The sequence below is a fragment of the Stegostoma tigrinum genome, chromosome 4, assembly GCF_030684315.1.
Source record: "Stegostoma tigrinum isolate sSteTig4 chromosome 4, sSteTig4.hap1, whole genome shotgun sequence".
Lineage (NCBI taxonomy): Eukaryota > Metazoa > Chordata > Chondrichthyes > Orectolobiformes > Stegostomatidae > Stegostoma > Stegostoma tigrinum.
In genome coordinates this window covers 50,105,432-50,114,774 of record NC_081357.1, presented here as the reverse complement: position 1 = coordinate 50,114,774, position 9,343 = coordinate 50,105,432, and the positions used below count along the sequence as shown (strand labels likewise).

Sequence of the window (9,343 nt, the reverse complement as noted above, 5' to 3'; positions counted from 1 at the left end):
CTAATATTTTACAGTGTCATTCAGATTTTTCTAACAGTTAGTTATTCATAACTTTAAGTCCATCGAATCTCACAATACATTTTTTGCGTTCAATGTATAATTATGATAATTATTAATATTCAGAGATGTGGAATATTGTTGGGAAGACGAGATGCTTTTGTCCCACTGGGCCTACCCCTCTCCCACATTCCCCTCCCTCTCCAGGCTACCCAGCAGTGCAACTCATAATACGCTGAAGATCGTGGGAGGAGGACACTTTTAAAAGACACCTTTCGTGAAACAAATGCGTCACCACATTACAAAAACAATGATTTATATTCACTGAAGCATAATCCAGCAGCACCGTCACCAACCCCACCCCCATATATACATATCCGTGGAACTGAAAGTTGAACAAAAAAATGTTTTTTTTAGTTAATAATACAATCCAGATGAAATTCTGTTTATTATTCTGTCCAGGACAACAGATCATTCTGGGTTTTTTTACGATTTGTCAATATATTTTCCTCGGGATTTATAATTATTTGTGCACTGGGAGCGTTGGGGAACTGAGACTGTGATTAATGGAATTCTATGGAGCTCAGTGCTCGCCACGTGAGAGTCCCCGGGGAGGGGATCTGCCTGTCAGAGCGAGCAACACAGTCCACAACTCACCGGGATTTGGGTAATAATTATCACATAGAGAAGAAAGAAGACTACCTTTATTTATGTCACGCACAGGCCACAAACAGCAACGGCGGGAAGGAGGTGTTCACGCAAACACAATTTAAAACAGGATGCAATCTCAAACAAAACTGGGCAGCAATATTAGAACTGAATTTTACATTGGAGAGAAATGGTATAATTTTGCACTCAAAAGCTGCAGATTCATTTTTTTTCCATTAAATTGTGCCACAAATGTGGTAACCTGTCACCAGAATGGAGAAAGGTGCTTAGAAACGTGCACACACAGTAGTTCCTGAAGGTGAAGTTAAAGGAGCACTAGTTGTGATAATTTGACGAGGTATGTTTCGGTAGTTTTCGGGTAGTTTGTAAACAAGTAAGTTTATACAGGATCACAGATTATTTAAAGTACAGAAGGGAGCCATTCGGCCTGTCGTGTCTATGTCGGCTCTCTGCGTAAATAATAATGTAACATTTCACATATTGCATTAACTACTGCTCCTTTGGTGTTTAGTGAAAGTCATAAAAGTTCGCCTTAAGTCCAATGATATTAGTTGCTAAGTGCACACATCCAAATAATCATTGATTTTGTAATGAAAGAAATCTAATTTTAACAAAACTGTTAATACATTAATCTCAATTCACACTAATGTTCAAGTTTTAAAACTGCAGGTGCTGTTTGCAATTTTGTATTTATTAGCGAGGTAGAGATTCAAATCCATATTCACGAAAACTCAGGTAGATTTTGATATGCAATTTAGTCCAGGTTGATGCTTTCTGGAAGGAGACCAATTCTGGTTGTCGATGTAGTGCCCGTGCCTGTCGACATTTTGTTTTCTCTCAATATGTTTTGGAGGTAATCTGCTCTTCTGGATTGATTGCAGATAAATCACCTAAAATGAGATCAAGTGAAGGTAAAACAAATCTGTCACTTGGTTCTGCCCCCACCCCACCCCACCCCCATCATTTCACTTCTTAAATGTCACATGAATCAAATGCTAGAAACCAATGGAATTGGGTTGCTAATCTACTATATCTTTGCTTTCGAAATGATAGAATAAGAATTGCAAAATTTATTGCCTCAATCTGCTAGTCACTAAAGAGTTAATGAACAGGGCATCAATAAAAACGCATACCGCAGCGTATTCTGGTTTCACCATTTACAGGCTGGCGTGTTTATTCGCCATCCGAGAAGGTCACAATCCTACGAATACTTCTGATCAGTTCAGCCCAGACCCCTTTGAGAATTCAACTGCGTATGTTGTTCTGTGATCACCAATATTCTGTCTCGCGATCTTGTGGGGTCATGTTCATATCACCTCGCCTCAAAGCTTTGAAGGGTTGAACTAAAACAAAAATATATCTCTTATTTGTTTTCAGAATATCCTGACTTGGGTGGTCCAAGCATTTTTTTTCCGGCTTCTCTTTATATCATTAGCCCGTGGAAATGCATTGGGGATCTTTTTATAGCTTATTCCATGGTTAGGAAAAGAGGTGGATTTGAAAATGAAAGTCCCCAGCAGATGATCAATGTGAGGAGACGATTCGTATTGCTCACTTAGAAAGGGGCCCAGTACTGGTTATAAGTAGTTCCTTGCTCACTGACAAACTTAATACGTTTTCTTGCCAACTTCTCAGTGCTGCGAACGACGGGGAAATGAACTAGAAATTAACCCTGAACGGACCCCTCGTCGCTCCCAGATTTGTTTATTAGACTCACAGCTCTTGTCTTTTGCTATGTGTTTTCTGGGCACTTTCTCGGTAACTGTTATGTTGAGGGCAGTTTTAAATTCGAAAAGACATGATTTTCATTTGTATTAAATATGTAAAATGTAATATGTATATACCACATAAAAACCCAATCACAGTTCTCCAAGGAGACACTTCAGCTCGCAGTGTTACATAAAGTCAATATATATACTGTTATCTCTATTACTTATGCCTCATTTCTGTACAATTGGCATTTATTTTGGGAGCCAGAATAACTTTAAGGGAGCTACTTCAGGCAATAAAAGACATTTTCTTTTATTTGAGTTAGAAAATTTGAAACAATCAAGTTAACTTTAACGATACTCACATAAGGTCTTCTCATCTTGTCTGTAATACAATCAAAAAGTGACATTTGAAGGATAATTATTTAACAAATTCCGAATTCAAACCTGTATGCGCGTTCTGTGGCGGGGGATGGTGTGGGATGGATTAATATTGCTTTGTTGTCTAGTCTAGATGCAAACGCACATTTTTTAGTTAGATAGATAGATCGATAGATAGATAGATAGACAGATAGATAGATAGATAGATAGATTGACTCAATGAAAGGAAACCTATTGATATTCATTATTGCAGCGTAAATAGGAGCGTCTCACTTTTTGCAGGGTCAAGTGACTAAGGGGAAATGATTTGAACAAAGCTTTGTTTATACGGTTTGAATGTATTGTTACGAGCCAGACCCACCCCGCAGCTATTGCCCTGAGTGCAGCTTTGATCAATTTAGGTTGGCTAGCTATACGCGTGCATCGTATAGCTCGGACTTTATAGTCTATCCTTCCCCAGGAGAATTTAAAACCTGCCACGGGTGTCCTAATTTGCTGAGGCTGAAGGTAGAGGTCATATTATCACAATATCGTGGCATATCCCAGGATCGTGATATGAGATAAGCCCGTCTCAATCCAAATTATACCAAGGTTGTCGAAAACTTGACAAAGTTGCAGTAAAGCCATCAAAATGCTAAAGCGGTTCTTTAAATATGAGAACAATTTGCCAATATAACGAACCCTCTGTTCATACCACTCTGTACATCAGGCCACGCGGTAGTTCATGCACCGGCTGCATTGATTAAAACTGAAGAAAAATGTTCTACGCAGGAGTGCAGGCTCTATTCAGCAGACACCGTTAGCAAACGAGGAGAAAATGTTACGTTCAAGTGGAAACGTACAGATTATATATATAATATAGAAATATTTACACACACACATACGTATATGAATACTATATATACATTTGGATTTGTTTAGATGTGAACCCCGTCGTCCCAAATGTTCACTAAAAAGCATCGTTGGAAATATAAAAGTAAACGTTGACTTAAACATGGTTCAACGTGCTTCCTACAACACACCCGCACACACGCACGCACACACACACACACACACACGCGCACACACACACACACACACACACACAGACACACACACAGAGACGTACGGGGAATAAGAATGCGATCTTCAGAAGTGTGGAGAACTGTTATGAACATAACAATACATCCCTATAAATGTCATATTAAACCTATTATTTATTGTTTGGATGCTGAGGAAAGCTCCACTACCCAGGCGCCTCAGATTGTAATAATTAATCGCTGTTGTTCCGTGCCTTTAGGGATGATGTGCTTGCTATTTTTGAAAGTATGAAGGCAACACTAACTGGCCCCTTGGATAATTGTTTAACTTGTTAAAGGTTAGACTGCAGAACCAGCAGAAGGATTTCACGGCGATACATTTTCTTCAAGTAAAAAACATGTTTCAAATTACAATTACAGCTCCCAGAATAATTTTACTTCCAGAAGGTTTCAAGTATTTGACTAATATAATAATTTTCCGCATTCACTTGAAGGTCTTCATCTCGAAACTGGTGATTACATTACGGCTAAACTCTTATCGCACTGTAATGACGTTTGAACTGTCCAGTTATGTGACTGATTGCAGAGGCAGTACTCTATTAGCTCTAGTTGCCTACCTTCTTATCAAATTCTGCAAATATACCGTGAAAATCTGTGCTCTGATGAGGAACTAATTAAAGCTTACTATCATTTGATCATTGTAGCTAAAGGTTTATAAGCGAGTGGGTGTTTTCTCTTAGATTGTTATAAATTCGAGGGGGGGCAAAGGTGCAGAAAAGTAATAGTGTAAAGCTGGAAGGAAAGAAAATAGAAAGATAAATGGGGAAGAGAGATGAAAGGAATGGTAAATAACAATGGAGAAGTAAATAGTGGGAGTGAAAGATGTAGGGAGACCAGCAGCAAGGAGAAAATATTGTAAATGAAGAATCTGCGGAAGAAACTGTGATAAATGGGAAAGCTGAGAAATGTAGACTATTTAGCAGAGCGAGAGAATGACTGGCGGTCGGGAACGGAGAAAAACAAAGAACATCAAGGAATTAAAAAGGTGAGGAAATAGCTATGATTCTATGCATAAGTAAAGAAAATTGAAAATTCAAGAGCAAACTAATCTCAATATTAGGGTAACAGACAGGTAGATAGAGATAAGAAGATTGAGAAACAGCATGGAACTAGAGAAGTGAGAGAAAGACTCTCACTTCTATTGAACTGGAATAGTTCAATGGAATGGAAGAGAGAGAGGGATGGAATTGTCTCGGACACAAAAAAGCGCTCATACTGGCTACGTGACGTCAGGCTTTGCCAGAAAGTGTGGCTCGGCAAGCTCCACTTTTAAAACCCGTGGAAACATTTCACTTTTAAATATGTTAGGAGACGGCTAGATTGAACAGTGAGCTAACAGTACTCCGCTGGTGTATCTATCAGATGCTGAGCACAGTTCTGCTCACGAGTTTCGCGCTGTCTGCTGTTTTTGATTGATTACAATGTCAGCAATAAAGCAATGATGTCCATTCGGCCGAGCACATTTGTAAATATTGCACAACGCAGGCGTTCAGGTAGAAATGCATTGTTGCTACTTTTACATTTTTAATCTTAATTCGGCCACTTTTGTAAAAGCTAGTCAAATCTGCAGGAACATTTACCGTTCGTTTCTCTTGCCTTAGACAATGACAGGGGCCACTTACGTGTCAGATCTTCAAATCTCTACCACTATAATGTTCTTATGTTATTTAAACATCGCATTTTTATCTATTATAACTTCGAAATAAGTCCCCGGCTAATGTTTTATGTCGTTGTTCTGATTCGATTTTTTTTCAACGTGTACTAATTATTAGTCTGCCTTTAAATGCGCATTGGGTGAGAGAATTCTGGAAGAGGAGGTCGAGTTACTTATGGCAAAAGTGATGGTAAGTGCTTAATGAATTTGTAGGACAGAATACGTGGTTGCTTTGACACTATCGACTGCATTCCTGGTGTCGTGTGATTTCTGGCACATGTGTGCAAGGCACTGACTCTGTCACACCACCCTGTATCCCGCTAACAACGGCACTTTTTAAGAATTATTATAACTCATGCAGTGAAATAAAGTAAATAGGCCCCAATGAAAAGATTTCAAAATCCAACGGGCACAGTACTGTCCCTTGTGGGTTCCTCTGTCAACTTCCTAACTTTATCGGTTTACTATATCCTAATGTAACTAACTGAAAGTATTGTCTCTTGCTCCAAGCAATACCCAAAGGGCAGCAGGTGGCCGGTCCGTTCAGGACAATAGATCTTTTTTTTAAATGGGTGCACTTGCTTGGAAGAATAAAGGCTTATACTTTATCGATCTTAGAACACTTTGTGTTTTTTTGAAAAGTTGGAGGCCAGCTATTTCGAATCAAAGTGATCCGTCTTGGTAGAAGCAACCAAGAGAAGATATAACAGGTTCTGGAAAACTCGATAACATCTGTCTGAAGTTTAAAACCGCAGATTCTCTCTTGAATGGGGAGCTATCAACAAGCTCCCTTAAACCCATGAATGACCCGTATCTGAGCGTGAAGTTTTGGGACTGTGTCCCTCTGCCGAGATGTCTCTGTGTACTGCCGAAATCTGTTTTTGCTTGCACGTGTTGGTGTGTTGTACGTGCCTCTGTGTCCTGCCAACCAGTTTTAACTTGCCAAGCATCCGTGTACAGTCTGTTCAAAACTGACATTTTAAGTATTTCTGCAGGCCGGAGTCGAATATGCAAATTGAAAAGATAAACTGCTCGACACATCTGGAAATGTTATCTAATTAGGGCGTAAGAAATTTAATCTTTACAGGAACAGGTCAAATAATTACTATTAATTTAACGCCCAAATTATCTTTCATTGAGTTGTATTCTCTTAAATATAGTTTGGCAGGAAACCATGATCCATACCAATGGATTTTACTTTATGTGTGAACACGGCGGGCCTTGGAATGAATTATTGCAACCCTTCCCATACAAATAACAAGATCACATCATGTATGCATTATTAAGCCATGTAATTGAATGTTCCATAGTTTGCATATCAAACTATTAAAATAATGTGTTTTTCTTTTCTTCCAACACGTAATGTTTAAGCCTGCGCGTCTATTTTGTGACTCTGATAATTATGATCCAATTAGAGTAATGTTCTCTTAATTCGGAGATTTTTTTTGCCTGCATTTTTGCATGTTCAACCCCTGAGTAGCCTGCGACGTACACTATTTTTCCTTTGCGTATATTTCCTGCTGCTGCCAATGCTAGATTTTAGAGAAAACACAGTAATTAATCAATTTTCTACCTTGAATCCCCTTTGTGAAAACAGCTTTATCTCTTCAATATCCTTCATTTTTCGGTTCGGGATATCAAACTAAGTATCATCTATTTTCATATCAAAACAAAATTCGCAGGAATGCTTTAAAAGATAAATAAAAAACAATGCATCCCCAGCATGCCATATGTTCATTGTAAATTTTAGTCGATATAGCGCTTCAATAACTTAATTTGGTATTGCTAAGGATAAGTTACAGTAAGCAATTACTGGGCACACCATTAAATACACATTATCCATTATTAATTAATTTGTCGATCTCAGTTACCCTATAGTACTTAATTCTCATTCACTCAGTCACAATTCATGAAACTTATACAACTTACAAGAAACAGAATGTTCATGTACGTAAGCCAATGTATCGCATACCTGCTTGTATAAAGTACGGGTTTAAATAATAATGCACACTCTTCGATGGACAGATAAGTATACGGGACAACCAGAGATAGACAGATAGACAGACAGACAGACAGATATATAGATAGATAATCATTTTATCCTGTCTATTATCTTGGTCCTCCTCGATCACGTCATTTCTTTTACTCCAATTTAATTTGTTTTGTATAGCATAGCCAGAACTAACCGTTAAGTCTTTTGGAAGTCTTGTAGAACTGATAGGAAAGCAGGTCACACCATCGGCTCTGCACTTTGTAACATCTCTAGACGAATGACCTTTACAGCCTCTTTTCTGCTTCCCGCTATATAGTTTTATTTCGGTTTTATGTGTCACGAGATCTTCTCCCATAGCGGTTACTTATTTTCTACAAGCTTTCAGAGAGTTGCAATACAAAGCTAATTGCATCTCCTTTGCAAAATAAGAGTCCCGCGATCTACCGCAAAAGTTCTGTTTTGTCAGGCGTTCTATGCGTGGGTAGAATATTGACCTTAACTATCATGAAAGGAAGATTGATTCGTAATGTGCACCCATTACTATGGGCTAAAGTTAAACGGAATAGAACAGATTTCTTTCATCAGTGCCTGACACACAAAAAGAGATCTGCTGTCCAGTGCATTGACAAGGATACTGATAGGGGTTTGTTGAGTGAACTTTAAATAGAATTTACCAAGAATGAAAACACTGATTATAGCCTTCTGAAAAGAAATCAGAAGTGGTCTGTCATCAGACTTGCTGCTTTAAATGATTGTTTTAAATAAATCATAAGTTCGGCCCTTCCGTTCTTGACTGACACTGTCAACCGTGACACCTTCACCGACCTGAATTTAACTCAGACTTGGCAACACATCTGAAAGAAATCATTTTGCTCGTTGCATGCGGCTCGACGCGCAGTTATCCCGTGTCGTTGCTAAAGTCATGCCGTATTTGTTTATTCAAATCGGTTGCAGTGCTTATTCTTGCCCATTGGCCTAAAGGAAAGCCACATCACCGGCCTCCTCCACTCATTCAGTCCGGCGGGACTGGACTTTTATTTTGGCTGAGGTTCCCGCACTTTCTCAGCGAGTTTAAAAGAAGCCTTCAGTTGTGCAAGGACACCCAAACACAGCTTTAGTGTGAGCTTTGTTATTTCATTTCTGCGCCTCACTATAGCAACGCCGAGCGTCTCGGCAAAAATGCACCTTCTCGGGACAATAGAACATCCTGCCGGAGCCCAGAAAGAGATTCATCTGTTACATTTATTTCTCAAATTGCTGCATCACCTAGCAAGGGGAGATGGATGAACCTCCTTGCATTTCTCCGTCACGTAAGAGCGAAAAATTATGCTCTATATAGATTAACCAAATAAACAGACCAAATCAAAACAGTCGGTGTAACGATGAAATGAATTTGTGTCATATTACGCTCAGGAGCGCAATCTAAAGCCTCCTTAAAACAGACTGCAGTGTATCAGAGATTGGGGGAGGAGTTACCTTGCGAGCTTTGAAGATCATTAAAAGTTCACTTCGTGAATGACCGTCCCTGCGCAGTGTGAGTTGGTTTTGATAGGGATAAATATAAAGTGTCAAAGCGACGGTGTCCGTTCTGCACAGGACATTGGGTCAGCACGCAAAGGGAAAGCAGTTTTACCGCCTGTAAGGGACGCAGGTTGCCTTGAGAAGGAGGATGTGAGCCAGTTTTAAAGTCTAAACAGAAATGCAGCTCCATTTTCTGCCAATACAAACTTGGGGGAAGGATGACATCATCAGTGAAAAGGCAAAACCCGCCTTACAAGTGGGGCTTTGACCAGATCTTGCTCTCCATTCATAACAAATAGGTGGTACGTAAAAGCGATTGAGTTGTGTTCTACAGCTTAAA

General features: G+C 39.2%; 1 long non-coding RNA gene across 1 annotated transcript; it reads right to left on the bottom strand.

Annotated features, from left to right (window-relative positions):
• Nucleotides 1-684: 684 nt before the first annotated feature.
• LOC125452247 (uncharacterized) lies at nt 685-8,774 on the bottom strand. Its single transcript, XR_007247505.1, has 2 exons — nt 7,676-8,774; nt 685-1,556 (listed from the first exon to the last, which is right to left on the bottom strand). It is a non-coding gene; the product is annotated as an uncharacterized LOC125452247 (long non-coding RNA).
• Nucleotides 8,775-9,343: the final 569 nt, after the last annotated feature.